General features: G+C 41.7%; 1 protein-coding gene across 4 annotated transcripts in view; it reads right to left on the bottom strand.

Annotated features, from left to right (window-relative positions):
* hivep3b (HIVEP zinc finger 3b) overlaps positions 1-24,849 on the bottom strand; it is a 114,465-nt gene that overhangs the window by 62,076 nt on the left and 27,540 nt on the right. The window contains exon 2 of one of the 4 annotated variants that reach the window (XM_088602818.1): positions 21,866-21,947. The exons of 2 other annotated variants lie outside the window; for them this stretch is intronic. The gene's annotated coding sequence lies outside the window, so the exon portion shown is untranslated. The remainder of the gene's footprint in view (positions 1-21,865; positions 21,948-24,849) is intronic. One more of the 4 variants, XM_088602819.1, reaches the window with a different exon arrangement.

Below are 24,849 nucleotides of genomic sequence, written 5' to 3'. Positions count from 1 at the left end.
ACCATTAAAAGATTGGAAGCCAGCCTTCTTTATAAGCAGCTTGGGTCTCCAGAGGTTAAATGCACGTGCATTCCCATCAATTCTATGTCTCTTAACAATATTTACCACTATAAGCCAGACAATACATTAACACTGTAAAAATGAATGGACCTTAAGGGACACTACTGAAAGCAGTAGCTATATGCCACTTACAAAAGGCCAAATGATCAAAGTGAAAATACTGCATAGGGTTTTCATGAAGCATTCATCATTAACTTGCTTGTTCCATGTGGATAATATTTTCTCTCCTATCATTTTTTATTTCCCTCTTTCCAGCAGAAAAGTCAACATTCTCAGCTGTGAAAAAATAACTTTCCAACTGTACTAGCCATAACGTCTCATGGGAAACATCTAAAAAAGCATATGTCTGAATGCAGATGAGGGCCAAAGGGTTAGAATGCTTCACTGTAATCCATTAGATTCATATTGGTCACAAAAAGGTGGCTCTGTGGCTAAGGATCTGCGCCTGTGGCTGGAAGGTTGCCGGTTTGTATCCGAAATCCGGCACAGGAATCCTACTCCATTGGGCCCCTGAGCAAGGCCCTTAACCCCAACTGCTCCAGGGGCGCCGTATAAATGGCTGACCCTGCACTCTGACCCCAAGCTTCTCTCCCTGTCTGTGTGTCCGTGTCTCTCATGGAGAGCAACCTGGGGTATGTGAAAAGACAAATTCCTAATACATGAAATTGTACGTGGCCAATAAAGTGATCTTATCTTCAAAATTGCAGACTCTTTAAAAGACAGCGGAATACTTCATACAATGTAGGTTATTGCTTCATTTCTATACAGGAGCTGTGTTGTTAAAAAATTAGCTCAATTATGCTACCCCATATTGCTGAGTCAGTTATCAGTTACAATTACACTGACCATTCAATGGAAAGTGATCTTGGTAACTGTAGCTTACAACAAGTATAATGTATTATAACTGACCACATTCCTGGTACATATAAGGGATAATCTGACAGTAATTAACCCTGCTCGCTGCAAAGCTTCAACACATAGTTGTTGTGATTAATGATCAAGCATGGTACTGGCACAGAAACCTTGTTCTAAAATTCACATCACAACTCCTCACTAGAAGAGCTAATTGAGTGTCACCAGCACAGATAACTCAACTGCAGACCACATAACCCAGGCCTCCAGGGGATTAGGGACACCTTATTATGCCTGTCAGTGCCTCATAAAAAGCTGTTTAGGAGCAATCCAATCCTGTAGCCATCACTTAGTTCCCATCACTAACAGCTGGGATAGAAGGATCTTGTTACATTGGTTTTCTGAGTTTAACCCTGTAACCTCTGCTCCTGCCTGACCATGCACATCTTCCCCAGAAACATGCAGAGCTCCGGTCCCCGATCGACAAACAACCTGCACACTTTAATAACAAGTCAACCACTGAGTAAACCATCTGACTGCCTAAAGCTATTAAATAACAACTTCCTTCAGCTAACACATGTGCTACAAAACCTGCATATTAAGAATTAAAATGTTTACCAAAGCTCTGTTAACTCATAAAATAGCACTTGGTATGGAAAGAAAAGTCTCAAACCATTAACGGCTCTTCCATGAAACGGAAGTTTGAGTTTCCTATATGTAAATAAAAAAATTGAAAAGCAACTTTTCAAACTTAAGGGGGATTTTGCACTGTAACCCTAAGGAAAGAAACATTGATACTAACTATTTATTTAATGTTCTTTACTGATTTGTAATAGCTGAAGTACTGTTTCCCACAGATGAATTAACAAGGCCATGTTTCACATTTATCTGGGGAGCCCTTCCCACACTGTTCCACAGCAGATTCCCCCACCTACCTACTGAACTACTGTACACTGGTCCTCCTCACTCTGGACCTGCCTAGGACCCACTGTAACTGTACCAGTACAGTTCCTCCATCATCCTCTTTAGTCTGGACCTGCCAAGAGCTCATTGTAACTGTATCAGTCCAGCTCCTCCATGGTCTGCCTCACTCTAGACCTGCCTAGGGCTCACTGTTACTGTACCAGTCCAGCTCCTGCTGGTCCTCCTCACTCTGGACTTGCATAGAGCTCACTGTAGCCAATATCAGTTCACCCCCTCAATTTGGTTTTACTTGAATGCTTCTAGTTGAAAGTATGGACTACACCCACTGACAGCAGAGCTGAAGGCACTGGGCAGTGCAGTACAGGAGACCCATGACATCACTGTATGTGTGAAGTGCAAGTACTGACTGACCGCACACATGCTTCACACAAATGAAGAAACAAAGCATCCCATTCCCAAAACTCTGAATGTTTCGGCTGTGGAAACAGCTACCCACCTGTAACTTAATTGACTGATCACTGAAAAGCTTACTGGGCACTAAATACTGTAGATAGGCACATCGTTCATGTTAAGATCCTGTAAAACATAGACTTCACATGTAGTATTTGCATATCAAGAAAACAAGCTTTCCAAAAGTAACAAATTGTCCAATAATTCAAAAATATAAATGTAAATTGCATTTAATCCTACTACCAGAAATAATATTTGAATACAATATACTCATTTCCACACACTCAGTACTCCATATTACTCCATAGGAACAGAAACATCTGGACAAGATCATATCAGGAGCTTTTCCACTGGCTGAGCCATTAAAGGGTTACTGCTACACACTGCATGTGAATTGCACTGATCTAGATTAGCAGTGTAATTAATGAGTCTGGGAAGTGTGGATCCTGTATTCTAGATACCTAACTAAACAGACTACCTCAAGTAAGCACACCTGGCTTAGCACTGTTCTCATTGGAGGCAATATCGCTTAATGGCAACTATGATGCACAAGCACATTTAGCTAAATATACATTTTAATCACTGTACAGTACATCCAATGGATGGCAACCTTAAGAAATATCATTCCTTCACTGTACCACAGATTAAATTTTTCTATTAATTAACAAGTAAAGGTTTATTCCATGTTAGGAAGAGAAGATAAGACATCTGAAGGACTCCACGCCCAAAACATTGTGTTTCTTTTCTCTCGTTTAAGCATGGAACAAACCTTTACTTGTTCCTTTGTAGCCTACACATGCTGATGCAGCTACCCACCTGAAAATAAATTAATACTAATAAAAGCCATTTTACACCTAACAATGCAAGTTTAAAATGTGCTTTTCTTCATCACTTTTTAATATTACAACATTAAAAAGGCCTTGTGTTATTAACACAATTTCCTAGGTCTATAGTTTAACATCACTGTAACAATGAATTCTCAATCTGAGTCTTCACACGGGAATTTAGTGGCTGGGTCTTTTCGTATAAAACTCCACCTTCAGCATTTTGATTTTGGCTGGATCACAAAAGAAGCGGTGAAAGGCTGGATTTTAAGGGATCACATTCCTAGAGTTTACTCTCTTATTTTCCTCCTTCTTGACTTCCACATTTTTAAAAAGGCGTTTACAAAAAACTCCGCAATCCCCTCCTTCGGTATCATCTGGAAATGAGGTCAGGACTGCTGCAATTACTTTGGATTAACTTTTGGCTTTTATCTGCTGCTCCAGTAATATTGTACAAGAGCGATTTGTGAAGCATTTACATTTTCAACACCAAAATCACAGGGCTTCTTAAATTTGTAAAAACCCAAAGCCATTCTGGAAATCTTTAGCATTTTCTTATTTATGCAGTTGCATCATGGGGCTGAGTTTTTTGAACGATCACTGCAATTATCACATCAGCGAGATGAACATGCAGTGAGGAGTGTGAACCATTGACAGATAGGAAGGCTGTGGGTTGGCATGAAATATATTGCTGCCTTACAGCATTTTGGGCCTGGGTTTGATTCTTACTTGAGGTACTGTCTATGTGGAGTTTGAGCTGGTTTTCTTCTAAAGACACGCTGGCTAGGTTAATTTGCGTCTCTAATTGTCCATGTGTGTGGCCATGTGTGAAGCTGCAGTCAAGGAGTTCAGACCCCACCTGCCCTAGGCATCTGGGATAGGCTCAGGGGTACTGTAAAACTTACCAGGAACAAGTGGCTTGCCGATAACGGATGGCTATAAGATAAGAAACTTTTATTTAGAATTAATATTTTTAGTTTGGTACCAGTTTTTTCCCCCTCCCAATACAACAAAATACTGCCACTTTGAATTATTTATCATTTAACTTGAAACTAAGCAATCCGGGCAGTTCAAACCACTGAGTTCTTCTATAAATGTCTGGAATATTGTATATTGTTTATTATCTAACCAACGAGAACACTTTCCTTTAGAGAAATATTTGATCATTTAGCCAGGGGAGATTGCAACTAAAACAGAGATAGGGTCAGGTTGCTATAGGAATAATATAACAAAACGCCAGACAGAAAGCGAAAGGAGTTGTAAGAAAATGACACATTATCAAACAAATCACATACAAATAAGTCCACCTAAACAGTTACCATTATAAATGTTTTAAAACGACAATGAACTGCAAAGCAGGACTGGTACACACATTTACAGCCCATATCTACCTGCTTGTAGGTGCTTTCAAAGGAAAATTACGGTGAATCCATTTTCACGTTGCCACACAGCAAGAGCTGCTTTAAAAGCCTACGAAAAAAATCAGACCTTTTACCAAGCAAATTAGATCATCCTATATCCTACCCAAGTAAAAGTGCTCTGATGATGACTAATAGGCAAAGATTCGCTTGGCACGGCAAATATGTGTGAAAGAGTGCTCAGTTTGATCCTGTCTGCTGTTCAAATCCCAGCGAACACAAAGGAAAGAGACACGTTGTTCTGGACGTATCAATAAACGGGCTGGACCTCTCAAGCCCTTTCAGCTTACTGCTACTCTCCATTTCCATTTGGTCACACATAAACCACCATCGTATGTCCTTGTGAGATTTAAAAGCACTTGAATTCAAAGACCAATAATCAATGAACTGCACATGTGCTCCAAAACACAAATTTACCCACCTTTATTCAGAAATACATATTCTACATTCGGAGCGGTGGCTCTGCGCCTGTGACCGGAAGGTTGCCGGTTCAAATCCCGCGACCGGCAGAGGAATCCTACTCCGTTGGGCCCCTGAGCAAGGCCCTTAACCCCAACTGCTCCAGGGGCGCCGTACAATGGCAGACCCTGCGCTCTGACCCCAAGCTTCTCTCCCTGTCTCTGTGTCTGTGTCTGTGTCTCCCTGGAGAAAAGCTGGGGTATGCGAAAAGACGCATTCCTAATGCAAGAAATTGTATAGGGCTAATAAAGAAACATTATTATTATTACATTCAATACTAATCAGCCATTACTTATAAATATTTTGTGTAATGCATATTGGTTGTCCTTAAAAAGCTGTATTTCAATGTCTTCAATATTACAAACACTAGAAATTACTGCGAGTGACAAATCAGATTTCTGTAGGAGCTATGTACAGCTTTGTGTAATTCACTTTGCTGTTTTCTCACCAGGATTAAAAAAAGGTGTAAATCTAGCTTAAAAGTAAATGTTTAATGAATATGACCCTCTGTCGTGAACCTACATATCAGTCTCATTTTGAAACTGTTTTTAGGAGATTCTGTCATTCCTTCTTAAACTTTTTTCTCCCACATACTGTAATGTCATACTCTTGTTTAATCTCTACAGAGGATTGTTTGTGGAGAACAGGAAGATCAAAGTGAGCAATGAAGTCAGCCCAAGGCCTTGAAACACCCCTAGTGCCTTAATTTTGCCAGTCCTTCAGAGCTGTAGCCAGGAAAAAGAAATGTTTAGTCACACCAAAGGAAATCAAAGCAAGACACCGAAACTCTGAAAGTCACTAAAAGCCACTGACTATGAAAGACAAATATACAAAAAGCTGCTGTGTCCATTCCAATCTACTCAACCAGAGTTGTGTCCATTGATTATATTGATTATGAAGTGTCTGCTGACAGTCATATTTTGCCATAACAGCAGTGATTCAAATTAAGTGGCGTGTAGAGTCAAATGCACACCAAACACCAAAAACATGCACATACATGCACAAAATATTGTTTTAAATACACTAGTCAAAAGACTAAAGGGCCTCCAATCACATCAATCAATCAGACCTGTGTAGCTCAATCCTAATTGTCATTATTCTTATCACAAACTCGGCTGAAGGTGATCTAATTGGAAGAAGGGCATGGGATTGGCCAGTAAATGATTTAAAACCCTGTGAATATCTGCATCCCGTTCAAGCCATTCTTGCTGCTTATGCAGGGCCAATACGCTGCACATAACAGGGCTTTAATATTTTCTCCAGTAAGTCTGTCTACAAAGCTGGAAGCCAGAAATCCAAAGGAAGGAAATGACAATCTGTCTAAACCATCCCCCCAGCCAACATGCACTCTCATTCCTTGGCATGCCACACTACAACATGCATGTGCTGTTTTGTAACTTTATTGATCACGTCCACATCTAGTCTATCAACCACCGTGTAAAGCAAATGACCTCTTGGGTACATACTTAGAGCAGTGCAAGCCAAAAACAATATTTGCTAACATATGTAAAAAAATGAAGAAATAGGATGAAAAAATCCTCATGTTGATGAGTGCCACGCACTATCCACTGGCACTCATTGGAGAACCTCATGGTCGAACCTAGATAAACGACCGATGATGAAGTGTTGCTGGGGAGAGTAAAATGGCTCATGTGCCACAGCCGTGTAAGAGGGGGCTTTTTTATTTCAACAGTCCAGGCTTTGGGCAACACAACCGTGCAACGTCACACCCTGTTCAATCCCTCGAGGTCTTCGCTGGATGAAAAGCTGCCCAGATCTGCTCACGCCAAGTCAGACTCGCCAAACGTGGAGACAGCCAGCCCCCTGACCAAGATGGATGGCAAGGAAGCCGCTAATTGCTAGATAAACTGTTTCCTCTACGGCTGCATTGACTGTTTTTTCTGCAAAGGGGAAAAAAAATCAACTGAACCCTCCAATTTCCAGCAACACTTGCCTTATCCTTTATTTCACGCTTTCAAAAGGGTTTATTTTGTCACTGTTGTGTTGTTTTTTGTTTGCACTATGTTTATGGATGAAATGAAGTGCAATCTTTGTAGATTCCTGAACTACATCTAGCCACAGAAACAAAAAACAAAACAGCACAAGAGCACGGAAAGCCAATTTATTTAAAGTGTCACTTTGTGGTGTGAGAGATTTCACTGGATATAATGCACATAATGTTCATTCTTTTGCATGATAAGAATTAACAGCAGCCTATAACATATACAGTATAACAAATTATTATAACCTAAATTACAAGCACCATTTTAATGCCTTTCAACCATAAATAAATGGCAGATGGAGAGTGTAAACACTGAGCCCTCTAGTCTGTTACACCACTATACTGTATTTACACTCATATATTACACTTCACTTATCTGCATTGGTGTGTGACTGCACAGTTGGCAAACTTGGTTATCTGAGTTCATGATGTTGCTGTATATGTACTTAATAAGAAAATCAGCAGACTCTTGGCCAGAATTCAGTAACATTACTCTTCAGCTTTGAAATTCAGCTCTGCAGAAATACTAAGATCTACAGAAATTGACCCACATAATGCACACATCCATTTATGTAAAGTCTTTCAACAGCATTTTAAAACCGAACTAAAGACAGCAACACAATTAGCTATCAAAACGAGAAAAAATAACTAATCCTTCAAGTAATCCCTACAGCAAATCTCTTTGCCCTGAGCTTGCACTGTTCTGCAGACAGTAAGCAGGAATGAGTCAACCCTGAGGTAAAATAACAGCAGCAAGATATACAGTGAGGCGAGAGAGAGTTGAAGGCCAGCACCACTTACATGCAGAGCTGAGCAAGAAAAAAAACCCCAAAATATCAGTCAGCAAAAATCGGTCAGTTATTCCCAGAACTGAAGCTTATTGATTAACAAAACATCACCTCTGTGGATGACATGGAATACACGGAAAAATAAAAAGACAAAGCCAGTCCCCCACTTCTACTTGTAATATATACTGTATATATGTCTTAAGGCAGCTAGCAGACACATTCGAACTGGAGTAGGGGGGGGTCTCTGGTGCAAGCAGTCTGAAGACTAGCTCTCCGGCAGGATGAGCCGTGCTCTGGAGAAGATTGTGGGCAGTCTGTGCCCTGAGCTCAATCCAGGCTCCACCAGAGACCGGAGTAGATGAGGCAGGAGCTGCCTTGGCAGGAACTCCACAAACGCATCATAGTTCTGTGAGCTCTTTTCATTCTCTTCCTCGCCGAGCTCCGTCTCTGAGCGCAAGAGTTCCACGCCGGTTCCCCTAGGCGCGCTCGCACACACAGCTCCCTCTGTTAGTGTTTGTACAGCTGCTGCTTCCCAGCCCCAGCTACTTTATTAAAGAAACGCTATTCGGCACTGTCGACTGTGCTCGCTCCCTCTCTCTCGCTAACTTCCCCCTTTCTCCCCACTTGCCTGGACTAGGGGAGCTGGCTGTGGGGGGGTGGGGGTGGGGGGCAGTCACGCACACACAGCAGAAGTCCTCTCTGCTCGCAGAAGGTAGTAACTCCTTGAATGATCTTCACACAGACCTGCTCGTGCAGAGCTCCTTACAGCTCTATTGCAATGCTTTGTATAGAACCCTGCATTGCAAATTTCACAGGATCTGTTCTCTTTAATTTAATTTTATCATTGCCATCACCATTCTCAAAAGAGGGTGATGTTTTCAGGAATTTACATTAAAGCCTATAACATTCCACATTACCCGGATTACACTAAAGTCATACAAGCACACAGTTTCTCAACCCTTTTAAAAATTACATGGCACGCCTATGCAAAGGTGACTCAAAATATTATCCTAAGATAGTATGATATGATCGGAATGGTGCCCAAATAGGAATACAGCTGCATCCAGGTGAAGAATCTAAAATGCTTTGTGAACAATGTGGATGCTGAATCCAATCAATCAAGTCACTGACATGAGGGGAATGGCTGAACAAAAGCTGTGCTTCATTTGGCAGAAGCAGAAGGCCATGTGGGAGTCAAAGATGGAAGAATGAACATGGGAGAAAGAAGCAAGCTGGTCCTGACTTCTGCTGCCAGACAGAGGTGACAGAGCACATCGCTGCGCTTGGAAACTCACAGGCTGGGAGTAGCCCTGGACACGCGCACACACACACATGCACACAAACACACACGCACATACGCATGCAGGCTGTCCTTGCACGCCCCTGCATCTCAAGATGCCTACACACTGCAGATCCCTGGCACACAGACATGCACTGTACCTCATGCGTGTCCCAGTCTGCGCCAACACTGAGCCCTGCAAGTAGGTCAAGTTACTGGACGTGGCTTTTCCACTGAACCTGAATCTGTGCGTTTCTGCCCTCTCCGACACTGTACAAGAACCATCAGTAAAGAGCATGATTTCTGTTTCAATCTGAGAACTCCAGTATGTGGATATTTCTCACTCTGGACCAGTATGTGAAACCCGTTCTCACTCAATCAGGCTCCGAGGTCCCTTTCTCTATTGTACTTTTTTAGAGTTATATATAATGTGCAAGAAGAAAAAATATATTTTGAGAAATACAATAATCTCAAAACGTTTAGTGGTAGGAGGTCATATGGTTTCTTTCCTGAAGAGTGAAATGACATGACTGGTTATTTTTAAAAAAGAAAAGAGATGATATTTGTTTAATAGCACTACAAACAATCTGCAGACTGGACTGAATTGATGAGGGGTTACTTCAGTATATGACAAATCTACAATGTACAAAAGTTACCAGGACACAACAGCCAGCTGTGACTGTTGTGGGCACAGAACAGGCTAACACAGCCTCAGCAATCCAGCTCCTAAAGGTGTTCATTAAAGAGCAACTGGTCATTCTAGACTAGAAGTGAAACATGAACGCAGTATATAGAATATAGATGGCCATAGGCTTTTAATAATACATGCAACTTAGCGAACTCATAATTTAAAAAGGGTAATTTACTAATAAATGTATTTTTTCATGGCACAAATAAATAAGCTCATGAAAGGAAGTTGTCTGCATACTGAGGGAAGTTCCAGCTCTCTCCTCCAGAGCTATGGTATTTAAGGAGTTCAGAGCGATGAGATGAGATTGAAAACTGAAGATTACAATGCACTGATGCAGAATTATTAATAGGACTACTGCGATACTATTCAAATACAAAATATGCTGTACCTCATATGCACAAAAATCAAAGTCTGTCTCCCAAACAAGTAAATAAATCCACCATTCCTAATTTCGGTGGTACCCCTGCCAAGTTTCTAAGATGGGCTGTACAAGCCAGCACTAAAATAACAAGTCACAGTCAAATAAAGTCCCTCTTTGTAATTATCTGCAGCAGCGGCTAGCCTGGCGTGTCTAAGAAACTCCGCCACACGCGGAGGTATGTGATTCTATTAGTCCAGCCTTTGCGGTCAATTGAATCCGTGTCAGGTGTGAAAAGAGTGCTTGTTCAGACTGCCGTGCTCACACTGATCCTATCTTCGGAGCTGGCCCGAAGCTGAGGAGTATCAACTTCAGCCACTCCGTGTAAAAACAAAAGGAGGTCAGCGATAAGATTTATCCGCGGGCTGATCGGAGGGACACTCCTGCACGCGCTCTCGCGCTTTCTCCCCGCGCCGAGTGATCTGTCTAATCGCGAGCCAGCTGTCAATACTCCGCGGGGACGCCGCTTTCTGTCACATCGCCGCTCGGGCCCCATAATCTCATCTAGCTACTACAACAAAATAACACAGCCTGAAAGATAACGCGTGAGCCTGCCTCCACACACAACAGCTGATACGTTTTTATGCTGTCGTGATCCAAATGTCACAGGCATGCTCGGCATGCAGCCTGCAGAATCCACATCCGATTTCTGCCGCGGTTCACGGAATTGTACCTGAAAGAAAATTGAATAATGTTGACAAAAACCAAAAATCACCATCTCTCACACAATGATGTAAGCTAAGGTATTGTTTTTGCCTGTGAGGGGGTTGGGCGGGACTATACAAGTGAGTATTCTTCACACCACGGCAGAAAAGTTCTCACCAAATAGGTCACGCCGCCGAGAAGACAAGTTCTCAGCAGGCTAAGCTGCACCCAGAGTAATATAAAATAGCATCTCCGCATTACAAGTCTCGCTCCGCCAAACACTTCAGACTCAAGTACACTGTGTGCCTGCCACCATCTGCACAGCTGCAGGAGAGCGAAAAAATCCTCTGACATCCTGGCAGATGCACAGAGGGATTTTAAAAGGCACGGGGTGGAGTGAAACACAAAGCACAAGCTCACGTTTAAAAGGAGAATGACTTGAAGGGACGATGCAGAATTCTGAACTATGAAAAACTTGGCTCGAGATGACATGGCTGCTCACGGAGGAAAAAAAGAATAACCAAGCACCCAAACTTTTTTTTTTTCTACACAAGCTGTTGCAGGCAGATCCAAAGCAACAGCCCGATTAAAGCACAATTCACTCGCCACTGAATAAATAATCTGCATTAGTAGGGAAAAACGCTTTCAGTCAACAAAATACTGTTTGAACTGCTACTGACTGCAAGTGTGCAGCTCACACAGACATTGGTGTGAATGGAGCTGTCATAAGGTTCGATACAAGTCTTCCCTTCGTGGCTACGATACCTAAAAAGCATATGGAGAGACAGTGAGGAAACAGGAGCATGTAAATGTGTGTTTGTACAGCAATAATGGCACTTTTTTCTTAGTGCTAGTCACACTTGAGCTTCAAAGACTTTATACGCCTGGTGCAAAAAAGTGAGTTCTTGAGGCTTTACTGTTATCCAAGTGGAAGACTCAACAGCACTCATGCCAGTGCTGAAAAACAGAAAAATCCCATTTTGATGGACTCCACAAACAAGCTCAAGTGCAAATAGTGTTCCCTCAAAATGAAGTGCTGTTAAGGCAAGAACAGTTATTCCACTCAGGAACAGACTAGCAGGAGACCAAACCAATCGCAAGATGTACAAAGTAACAGGTATTCGTTTTTAAATGTCCTTTTTAGACAGTTTTATGGTGTGACTTGTCGGCTTAAGCACTTAAAAATCTTTCAGGAGGCGAGTTTGTTGATTGAGCATGCAGGAACTCCACACACACCACAGAGATAGCCAAGCCTGGACAGGATGACACAAAGGAATGGATCGTAATCTCTTCATCAGCAGGAACAGCTCCAGGCAATATTGCCTTCCATAAGCAATAGTGCTGCCTTCCCCAAGTACAGTCCTTAGCAACCAGGCCTGACACTGTTGACATCTTACCCAGGAGTAGATGTTACTAGGGACTAATTCCCCGCTCTGGAGATCCAGGTTTGAATCAAAAGATGAATAACTGTGCATGGTGGTCTCAATGTGGCCTGCGAAGGACATTATTGTCTAAGACAAGGCAGGAAATAAACCAAACGGCTTAGTAATCTGTACAATGGTGGGTGCAGAGTGTCAAACGTTTTAAAATTTAAAAACTGCATTTTTATATTCCTATCATGACATAAAAATGGGTCAGCACATTCTCAATTAATATATGTTAAAATAAAGGTACTGTAGGGACAAATAAAATAAAGGTAGGCTTGGAATTATCTTTATTGTGCAGGCTTGGAGAACACCTAACCTCATTCGTTTGTTACTCTGAACTTCTCCTTTGTTACTCGGTTAGCAATATGGAATGCTGTCTTGTGAAGCAAGTCTTACAATCCCTGAGGTATTTTTCCCCGAGAACTGAGCTGGAAGAATTCCAGTGAAGAAGGCTCATTATTTCCCTCAAACTGTCCGACCTGCACATTTAATATGGGAACTGAGGTATAAGCCGATCTTATACTAGAAAACAGAGGAGGAAGACAACATATCTGCAACACAAAGGTAAGCTGCTTTAAAAGTGTGGGAAATCGGTCATACCCTTTCTGTTTGCGTTTTCATTTACTTTTAAGGAAAGCAACCAATGTTCAAACCAAACGATAAACATTTAAGTTTAGGTTGATAAATTCAGTCCTGTAGATTGCATAATTCACCGCGGTAAGGGTTGGTAAGGTCGACCAGTCTGATGTGAGTTTTTTCCAAGGCAGCATAAATACTTCTGAACGGTGGTGTGTTGTAATAACAGCAAGAGAGCAGATAAGCTTGGGGAGGTGAGGAATGGGAAAGAGCACCATTACTAGTCGACATTTGGAAAACATGGCGCCAACAATCCCATCCAACTATCCTCTTAAAACACAGCAGAGTAAATTCTCTGGATCCTCTCCAGCTCCCAGACATTAGTTTTAAATCTCCGGTGTTCAATCCAGTGGGTTCCCAAGGGGACTCAAACAGACAGGCTTTGCATACTCCAGCCCTTAACAACAATAAAAAAGAGCTGTCTCTTGTATCCAGGCTGGCACTTATCCTTTTCCATTTATCCGCAGGACAACAGATTAGTTACTAGATTCGGGGATTATGGGAGCCTACAGAAGGTGGCGCCATGCTTTGCTCAGTTCCTCCCACAGTTCTTGCCTGGTGCTTCATTACTCCAGCGAAGACCACAGTATGAAATTGAAAGAACCCTATCTTCGGTAACAGTGGCGGTTTGGCATGGCCCTTGTCATCAGCTGACTGTACCCCGAGTGCTGATTAATTGGCCGAGTGGGTTTGGGGGGTCAGTTATCTGCTGTGGGCACTGCCAGGGGTGCAGACTGAACAGGAAAGAGATGGCTTTCACACTGTCTGTTTTGCAGGGTGTGTATGTGGTCCTCATCAGCCATTTTTGGCTTCAAGTACTGTAAGTACCCGAGAAGGTGAACCCAGATGGTGGTGAATCTTTGGCTACTCCAGACTGCAGGAGGGATGGAGGAGGGAAATAAAAAAATAATAATAATACTTGGCAATTTGGAATTTAAACAACGAAACTCAAGTTAAAAAAAAAACTAGAGGTACTTGTGTCGCATTTTTCACTAGGTACTAGCTGGTCATATTTCTTATTTAATTTCTGCACTCAAACCCAGACTTTGTTTAGAATTGCTTTTCTCGACCAGCAGATAACGACGTGGGATTCATACTATGAAAAATGGTCCTTGTTAGAAATACTGTAGCTTCCCCATAAGAGACTGATGCATCCACGATCTACTACCTAGTACTGTCAAACAGTAGTAGAACAGCATGGTCCCGCTACTACTACATAAACACAAAGCTATTAATAGCAAGTACACCAAAGTTAGAGTAGGAGCACATTTACTCTTTTAATGCTTTCAAAAACAAATAAAATGCTGCAGTATGAGATCAGAGTTAGACCTTACAAACCAGGGATCAAACAAAAGAAAAAAGGTGACCATGTAATTTGAAATCAATTCAGGTCCTCTCCTCTAGGGACAAAAGGATTCTACAAGTACTATTGCCAGAAATATAAGAACTGAGCCAATGTATTGTCCTCCATAATTCAGAGTGGGTGAGAGAGAGTGAAAAAACACAGGCTTTGAGCCTCTAAGCCTAAATTAGTCATTCCTTTCATGAAACGCAGTAGGGCCCAAGGTTAGTAAGCTTTACCACTGAAAGGCTAAACAAAAGAACAGGTAAACAGGGACGTGTTCGGAATATGCATCTTTCCCTCTTTCAGAACTGAATAGATTCCAAATTTAAAAGGCAAGGCTGGATTCACAATCTGTTTTTTTTCTGTCCTTCAGTCCTGATGGAGAAAAAGCATCAGGCTGACCTTTGGATTTTCAGAATAATTCTTCAATAAACAGTTTCATTCAGAGAAAAACAACATGTGTGGTGTGCAAAAATTAAAGCCTGGGCTAGAGACTTTTGGAGCTCAACGTAAAATCAGTGACCACGATACTCGGAGATATTCAGAACCCTTTAAAACTTTGTTTCAATCCTGTTTTAACAGCATTAGGTTTGCATTGTTGAAACATATATCGAATAGAGCCATTTGGTATAGTCTGTGAACACAGTACATGGCAGAGGTATCTCTTTTCCAACAATCTGGTTGAAAAATAAGTAAAAGCACATGCAATAAACTGCACATTTACCAACCTTACTTTTTTCACCCTAGAACTTATTGCAAAAAAGAGCTTACATCAATGGTCACAGCATGGGTAAACTGATTTTTGCACGCATTTTTTCCTGTATTTAATAATCTCTGGTTTGTGCCTTTAGTGTTTTCCACAAATTCTTTTTGCGCTGCTCTTTCACCTTCATTAAACGTTCATTAAAAAATGTCCTTTTGAATCGACTTGGTAAGATGAAAGTATATACAGAAGAAGTGACACAAAACACTATATCTTGTCGCACTGTTAATGGTAACATGGAGTAAAGCAATACCAACTTACTGGTCTAGTAAATTAATTTTAGTTCAGAGTTTAATTTTTTTCAAGCTATTTTTGGTGGAATTTATATTGAAATAAGGCAGGAAAGGCTGAAAACAATAAACCATCACACTATGTATGTTTATAATGTCAGGGTGCCAGTATCACTTACTTAAAAATGAACATATTCAGGCTGTAATGAACCATTTCTGACCTTGTACAGCACTCCTACAAGGTAGAATGGCAGAATGTAACAGATGTGTCAGTCCAGTCAGAATACACACAGAAATAACACTCATTTTTTATGAGCACTTCTATGTATAGATATTAATGACAAATTTCAATTAAATAAAGTTAAAACTAGGCAGCATGGTGGCACAGTGGTCAGCACTGCTGCCTTGCAGCGCTGGAGCCCTGGGTTCAATTCCTGGGGTGCTGTCTGCGTGGAGTTTGCATGTTCTCTCTGTGGCCACGGGCTTTGCTTCAGGTGCTCTGGTTTCCTCCCACTGTCCAAAGAGATGTTGGCAGGTTAATTGGCTTCTGGGAAAACTGGCCCCTGGAGTGAGTGTGCTTGTGTCCAGGGTGTATCCCAGCTTGCGCTCATTTGCTTGCCGAGTTAGGATTCGGGACACCTGGTGACACTGTACTGGATACATTCCCCTTTAAAACCACTTCTCACACATGGGTGCTTAAAAAAATGAATAAGTTGGGCAACAAGCCAGCATGAAGAAAGGTGTTCACAACAGAAAAAAAACAACGGAATAAATCTTTATCGTCATGTGTAATGAATCTAATCCACATCTGGATCACTTCCCTGTATTAAAAATGGCTGTATACCCCCACAGACGAAGATAAGGAATCCTTTATAAGTGGCAACGTGCCCGTCTCCAGACACATAAAAAACAAACCAGTCCACCCGCTCGTATTAAAGTACACTATTCAGAGGCAGAAACCAGCCCCACGCTTAATACAAAAGCTTAATTTAGGAGGGACTTTGCCCCCCATCCAAAGCCCCCTTTCCACCTGGAAGATGGCCGTGGGCTCTGTAAGACTTGACTGCTCCCTGCCTCACCGGTACGCAGTTTGCTCCCATCAGGCTCCCGGATGTTCTGGAGCGAGGGCTCAGCTGGTGTGATCCCTGGTCAGCGGAGATCGGAGCCACACTTCACCTTCTCTCTGCTGTCTCTCTTTCTTCCTCGCCCTTCGGCTCTTCCCTTGCGCTCGCGGGACGTAGAGCACCTTCATCTTTCAGCTTCACCTCTTTCTGCTCCTTTCCTCTCCCTTGAGTGTCCCCCCTTCCTTTACTAGAGCAAAGCTCTCTGTTATGCTGAAATGCGCTGGCTGTGAACAGCAGCCTTTTGAACAATGTCCCCATCTTGACAAAAACAGCTGTGCTGCTTTAACATACTGTGAAGGGCACTGTCCAGCACAACTGCTCATGGAGGTGCCTACCATGTAGACATGGAGGTGTCTACCACTAAAGTTATTGCCACTACTTTGCATTGTTACAGCGGTTCTCTTTGTCTCCAACCACCCTCCTCTTCTTCTGCCCCCATCCATGCCTTTTCTGTTTCTTTTCTGGGGTTTTTTCCTCCCCTCCTCTCCTGCCAGTCCTTCAGCCTCACCTCTTCGCAGTGTGCCTCCCATCCTCTCCTCTAATCTTTAGTCCTCCTCCCTCCTCTCCCTCTTTCTCTCGCCTCTTGCTGCGAGCGCCCCATTAACAACGCTGGCTGTCAGCTCGGCTGGCCGCTCATATGTCAACATCTCTTCCAACACAAAGGGAAGAGGTCTTTCCCTGGCACGGAGCGCTGCTATTAAATAGCAGCAGGTGAGTCACAGAGCGGCGCGTGGATGTGCGTGAAAAGCAGAAACAATAGCCAGGAACCAGCCATGCTGAAACAACACCTCCCTTAATTACAGAAGATGTTTCCAGGTTTCAGATTGATACAGGCAAGTCAGCCTGGAGAGAAACCAGCCAAGCCAATGCAATGCAAAAAGGCTGCCATCTATTCCAAGAATCCAGGATAAAAAGGGTGTTATTTGCAATAAGGCTAATTATCACACCTTACAGTGCACATATTTCTGTAGAATATCTGTGAGAAGGAAACAATTTCCAAATGGACTACGAGAGGATTCTTTCAAGAGAGGATAAGTCCCTTATAAAGGGTACATGAGCTCTCCATTATCATTTTCCTGTAACTTCCAAGGACTTGATCCCCCGTGACAAGCAGCAGGATGCTTTCCTTGTCTACAGAAAATTCCGCAGTGTCTACTGTACATTAAGAATGTGATTTATATGGTGGAGAATGAAATGTATGGAAAGAAAGCTTTCCACTCTATCCTAGCCCTCCCTTGCTGTCTAAATCTTAAATGAGATACAATCTGAATTCATAAAAGGCAAAATTATTAGTAAACAAAAACTGAGACATCAGCGTCCACATGAAGGCTTGAAGCACACATTCACCATGACTCATAGGCTTCATTTTTACAGGAAAAAAAAAAGGTTTCCAACAATCAGATTTGAACACGAAACGTGTTTCCAACTCGTAGGAGAAAGTGCTAAAAACAATGGAAGCTGTATTCAAGATAAACATAAAGGACAACTCTAAACATTGGCACAAAAGCACAAGATTTTAGTCCGTGTTCAGGATGAAACGCAGAAGGTCGCTGTTTAATCACCACACTGAAGTGGCACGTTGTGTCCTTCGTAACGGGATCTGTCTGTCCGGTCTGTGTCTCTTCAAAGACAGTCTCCGGAAAAACAACTCGTGCCTCATTGCTCCCTGCTTGTATGAACAATCCAAGAGCAGTGCGAGAGTTATTGTAATGCAATGACAAGATTTCAAGACTTCAAGACAAGGTGCAATACATTGCTGCTACCTGAAGCGGGGAGGTTCTCACAGTGGCAAAGACCTTTTTTCCAAAATGCATCTTCTTTTAAATCTAAAAAAAAGTTTAATTTCTTGTCTATTTTCACCCCATGTGGAGCTTCAAGCTGAGTTTGCATTGTAATTTGGAACAGCAAATAAAATCAAAATGAAAGTAAATGGGAAATCCTCTCAAATGCAGAAATACAAACGTACATACTTACTGTAATAATAATAATATTTGCTTACAATTATTATGCACATTGGTGGTGGTGGAGGGGAGTCAAAGCGCTTTACAGGTAATGGGGACTCCCCTCCACCACCACCAATGTGCAGCCCCACCTGGATGATGCGACGGCAGCCATAGTGCACCAGAACGCTCACCACACACCAGCTCTCAGTGGGGAGGAGAGCAGAGTAATGTAGCCAATTCATAGAAGGGGATTATTAGGAGGCCATGATTGGTGAGGGCCAATGGGAAATTTGGCCAGGACACCGGGGTTACACCCCTACTCTTTTCGAGAAACACCCTGGGATTTTTAATGACCACAGACAGTCAGGACCTCGGTTTTACATCTCATCCGAAGGACGGCGCCTGTTTACCATATAGTGTCCCCATCACTATACTGGGGCATTAGGATCCACATGGACCGCAGGGTGAGCGCCCCCTGCTGGCCCCACTAACACCTCTTCCAGCAGCAAACTTAGTTTTTCCCAGGAGGTCTCCCATCCAGGTACTGACCAGGCTCACACCTGCTGAGCTTCAGTGGGTTGCCAGTTGTGAGTTGCAGGGTGATATGACTGCTGGCATGACTGTGTGTTAACGCACATAGCATCTGTCTGTATGGGTACACGAAAAACTAAAATACACAGAATGAATATTTTACTCTCATCATTGAATTATTTTATTGCTGTAATAAAATGAATCTAAAGTACACAATTCTCTTCATTCATTTTATACATAAGTACACATTTTCTCTGAATTCTCTCTGAACTACATCTAAATTATGGTTCAAGGACAATGGTTCCCAAAAAGATAATGCAGTTTTACAAGGTCTCATGCAGCACTTTTTATTGTTGCAACGTTCACAAACCTTAGTATGAATGTCACATTCTTGAGTTTCTAAACTGTATGAATCAGAACGGAAATTACAGGCTTCACAGAGGAAACAAGAACAGAAAATAAAATTGAATAACAGCATTTTAATCTGAAGTTGCTCACTCTTTGCTTTTCTCTACATAAATTCCTGATTGACGCATTCCTAAATTGCTGCACAACAAACTGTAGGCAACAAATATGCTAATGAGGGACAGAGTGTCAGAAACAAAGACATAAATTAGTTTCAGCACTGAGCATTGGCACAAGGCTCATACCTGTTATCATTTGAGTATTTATCGACAATTAAAGAAAAATTAAGTCCCAGAAAGATTTCCTCTTTTTTATGAAACCCCTGTTGGCTCACTTTCCCTTAACCTCAGGAGGAAAGTAGACTTTAACATTTATACATCCTATCTCTTTTCACCTTTGCTGCCCTAGACCCGGCCAGCCTGATCCGAGAGATGTCATTTCATGTATGCATGCATTAATGATGTGATTCTCAAACTTAGCATCAAGTTTCTACCTGTTCCTGAATCACAGTAATATGGACAGGATACGGGCAAAGCATTGAGGAGAGGAGCTAATCTGACACTAATAAACAAACACATTCAACGATGAGCAACGTCATTATAATAGCAGCATGAGAAGATACCCACACTACTCTCTTTATTATCCTGTTGTTTTAACATCCAACAAACAATTGCTTTATCGAAGGCTTTGTTCTGAACTCTTACTCCTGGGCTTATTTAATCAAGGAAAGAAACAGGTAGCACATTCTCTGAACAGGCCATTTCCCAACATGAATGACAGCCCATCTTCCACATGAATTTCTCTGTCGTTTCTTTTACAATGAATAAATCCATTCAGTGGGAAATGTCTAAATTTCCCAAAACCAACAGCAGTCAAGTTAAGTCAACACTGAACAACAAGATTAATTCAGCCATGCTTGAAGTGTTTATTTTGTCAAAGCTTCTTAATCTTACTTACATGCACTACCTAGAGCATACATATTTTCAATTAGAGAAATAAAAAACTAGATTGTTTTACTAGGAAAGCACTCCACACCTGGTTTAGCCAATGCTTGATTTCAATAAATGCTCTATGTAATTTATGAGAAGATAAAAGAAACACATTAACCTTCTACAAAAAGCTATCATATTAATTTAAATGGACAAAAAATTCTAAGTTGCATTTTTAACACAAACCCTGAATGAGCTTAATGAGCGAACATCTTGCAAACACATTTAAATAACAAGGCTACTGAACACTGACAGTATTTCATTTCAAATTATTTGATTTGAATTTCAAATTATTATAATTATTATTAATAATTATTATTTTGTGTAACAATAACCTTGGCTACAAGAGCAATCAATTAACCCTGGCTATTTTATGTGCAGTTTTTGAAACTACTTTTACTGTAGTTAAAGATTTTGGCCAGCAATCTGCCTTAGCGAATTTCCCCCCTATGTGTTTGCTTTTCCTGAGAGCCAAGCACTACAGTGTGCAACCTGTTCTTTAGATAGAGCTCTTCAGAATGGAGGCGCTGTTAAGGCTGCCTTATGAGCAGAGGGTGGAGTGTTCCTGTACAAGACAACATTACTACCATCTGTATTTGGCTGAAAGTGCAGGATTGCTGCCAACGGTGTGCAAACAGGCAATTCATTGTAAGTGCAGCCCAGAGTGTCAGCACTGGTGATCCCTGTTTCTCTGACAAGATCTGGGCAGCAGGCTCATGCTTGTATGTCTAAAACGGGGTGCGAGGGTGAACTATGACTATTTAGATGACTGACCTCAGAGTGTTCAGTGATAGGTTAGGTTTAGAGAGGACAGAACCTTTTTGCCATTGCTTTCTTTAATTATGCTACCAATTTAGCAAAATGTTTGGGGACAATAACTAGAATTACTCTCATTATAGCCCTGTAATCCCACTTCCTGCTTTGTGGGAGAGGATTTAAATCTAACAATTTCTTCAATCAAGGAATTACAAGTGATAAAATGCTCAGATTACCTGATAAGATGATCCCCTGGCTTCTTTCAAGAAACAGCTGGATGGGATCCTCCAATCACTACTTTACACAAAGGGTAGTGGATGTGAGAAACAAGCTACACAGCCATATGGTTGAACCCCGGCATCTCTCAAAATACAGCTGGATGAGATCCTCCCATCAGGACAGGAGGCATTATTTTACACAAAGGGTGGTGGGAGTGTGCAACAAGCTGTCTAGCCATGTGGTTGAAGCCAATACCCTGACTTCTCTCAGGAAACAGCTGGATGAGATCCTGGCATCAATTGGCTTCTGAGAATCCAAAGGCTAGATATGCCGATTTAATCATGATCACAGTTTTCAGATGTTAGAAGAACTGAGCCGAGCCTATGAAAGGTTTAACAATGGAGCTACCAGCACAATACACATCTCCAAAACAATGTATTGAGTGTCAGTACTGTTCATTGAGAAATTGGACTGACTTAAACAAATTACAAGACATTTTCTTGGTGCTTATTTCTGTCATAAATTTCTCTGGGTAATATCCCCTGGAAACGTGAATGAAATATCAACCGCCCACTGAATTTCTTCTGTACAACCGACTCAGGATCAGCACTGCTAGTACAGTACTGCACTTTACACACTTGAAGCAATCTTTCCAGGAATGGCTCAGCCGTACGTGCAAATATTTACCTTACACTGGGAGCGACTCTGTGCACAGACATCCCGTCATGCCTTGGCCAGGGGGAGGCCTAGAGATAAATACACAAAGGCCCTGATGTGACCCAGTCACACACAGGATTTATTAGAAAGAAGGAATGCTGATTGGAGAGGCAGAAAACAATCTCTGACTCACATACACACAGAAGCACAAAACTGTGCATAGCTACTGAGAGGGATGAAAAACATCACACCAGGCAGCTGAGTGGAGAATGGCAGCTGTCTAGTTTTTTTTTTCTCTCACAAAATAGAACATTTACAGTACTTCCATCAGACTGATATACTGAATAGTGCATTCTGTGCTATAACAGTACAGAGCAATCTTGAACGTAATACATATTCCTTTGAGGTACAACTGCATCACACGGAGAGCTATGCCATCACTCTAATGCATTGCTGTGAAAGGTGCTTTAGCCAAGAGGCAGGGTAGCACTTCATTTTGAGTGTTGGAAATGAATGTATACAAATTTTATCAATCCATACAGCTGATGTCCTAAGTCACTTTAATTAGACATCAATTTTCTATGCAATAGGGACCCTATTTTCACCATAGTAAGTAAGAAATCAGACCTGACAATAAGAAATACTCTCACTTCCTACCCTTATGTATAACGCATTGGACTATTGCATTATTACTACCTGATCTCATCAGGCCGCAGAAGCTATGCAAGACTAGGCCTGGTCAGTTCTGGGAATGAAGGCAAATAAGGAAAAGATGGATAATTATTGTAAGTGGTGCAGGTAGACAAATAGGGAGCACTGTTCCATTCGGACCAGCACTGTAACTATTAACCGTGTTGTAGATGAGATGTGAAACAGAGGTCCTGACTGCTTTTGTCATTAAAGATCCTATGGCACAGTCTAGTAAGAGCAGGGCTGTTAACCTCAGTGTCCTAAAATCTAAATTCCCCCTTTTGACTACCCAATTTTCATTCCAGATGAAAAGCACTATAAAAATGCAAGGAATTATGATTATATTAGGTAATATGTGCATCCAATATGTACATAAAAAGCACTCCAGTTGTAATTTTAAATGTTGCATCTTCTCATAAATGTCAGTATACTGTAGTACCACACAAAAGCAGGGCCTCAATTCTGGCCTTATATAACACCCATGCATGTCCATACTACACTTCCTTCCATCTTTTCACATGACAATATTTAAATAAAAAAATATTAAATTTTATTTAAATATTTAGATACGAACCTACTCCAGTGCAAGATTCTCTTTTTAGGCCTGCCTGTACTACAGAACTTGAAATGGCATTGCTTATGAGCCTTTCTGTTAGCTTCAAGGATCCTGACAAATAAATCGGAGGACTATGTTAATGAATTACTAGCAGGAAAGCTCAGAGCTATACACAACCTTGTTCTTAACTCTAGAGACACTTCAGCCTCTGGCTCATATGAGGTGGCCGTGAAAGGTAGGATTACTTCAGTGGCCAAAAATAGCAGTCACATGCAAAGGTGAAAAACAGAGGATTCACAAAGCGGAGAGAAAATATATTTGTACCACCGTTTTGGGATATTTCTTCAACGGATCTGGAAAGCAATGAGATGTGCAAAGGATGTCTTATGAGAGTCAGTGGCTGAGGCTATACTGTATTGCACTTGTCACAGAAAGTGACTGTCGATCGTGTTATGAAATCTGCGCCGACTAAACAAAAAACAAGTAAAAAGCAGCAAGCACTGATTCCAAATGTAAGAACGCTTTGGCGAAATCTCATTTTTCCTTGAGATGAAGGTACAATAAATGAATAACAACAAATAAAATGCTGACTGAAAAACTAATACCTGTAATGACTGTGTTGGATTTTATAATAGGTGCAGAGTGTGCCAGGCAATCCGATCTGATAAGAGCTGCTCTTACAGTATTCTCAGCAGGGCACATCTGTGCATGGCCCCACCGATTAGTAATAAGGGAAAAGAAAGGTGCAAACGCCTTGATAACCCATATTTGCCAAGGCCTTCTTAAAAATGCTGCATTGCTTCTGTGTGGCTCTTTTTCGTCAGCACGCTGGCTCAATAGCCCTCCATGGAAGAACTGCACAGTGGGTAGAGAACCACATTAGCTCTGCCCCAACACTGCTCCCCTGCTCAGCGCAGTGCAACTGGCTGACAGCCAGTCCCTCGTCCAGCATCCCCTCTCTCGTTGGCCCCCCGACCCCTCCACACTACAGGGCTGGGGTTTCATGCCGGCAGCCCAGCAACAGGGAGGGCAAAAACAAAAGATTCAACATGCTAAGAGGAAAAAAGAAAAAAAATTATAATCAAAATGAAGAACTCACCTTAACTTGCCAACACATTCACTTCTATGCGTGTTATACAGTAGCTTTTGATACTAGAGTGGAAAAAAAGTGAATGTAAGAGATGGGACTTAATCTGTTACTCTTGCCCAAGCCAAAACCAGAGCTGCAGCATAATGACAGCCATCACAATAATCAGTACAGAGGTTTCAATGCTTATCTAGGTCTGGTGAATTTTCTACTTTCACAGTTTATTATTAATTCCAACCATCTGGGATGAAGGAGCCACCTTGAGTTTGGGATTCTGTGCTTAATTCTGAGTTTTGTTTTAGCATAAACTTACATAAAGCAACTTGCAAACATTATCTACCCAGACGTAACCATCTTGTTAATACAATACCTGTCTTCAGGTGTGAAGAAGGCTCCACAGTAGAGCCTACTACTATACAGTACTGTACAGTAGCGCTGCAGGTTCATTAGCACACAGCAAGTCACAGGGATAGACGCTGAGAAGCAACTCAAGAAGCCCTGGTTTTGCTCAAGTACCAGCCCAGCCCAAATCTGGTGACACCTGGCAGGCTATGTGTTGTTAGAGATAATGTCACAGTCAACTCATGATAAATTTCACACTCAAACTGCCAATGTGTGGACTATAGCTCTTAATGTACAGCGTGCCACATATTGTCGTTTTGAGAATTCTATTTTTATTAT

This window comes from Lepisosteus platostomus, chromosome 13 (genome assembly GCF_059453375.1).
Source record: "Lepisosteus platostomus isolate fLepPlt1 chromosome 13, fLepPlt1.hap1, whole genome shotgun sequence".
Lineage (NCBI taxonomy): Eukaryota > Metazoa > Chordata > Actinopteri > Semionotiformes > Lepisosteidae > Lepisosteus > Lepisosteus platostomus.
Note: the sequence above shows the minus strand (reverse complement) of the source record. Positions and strands in the feature narration are given on the sequence as shown.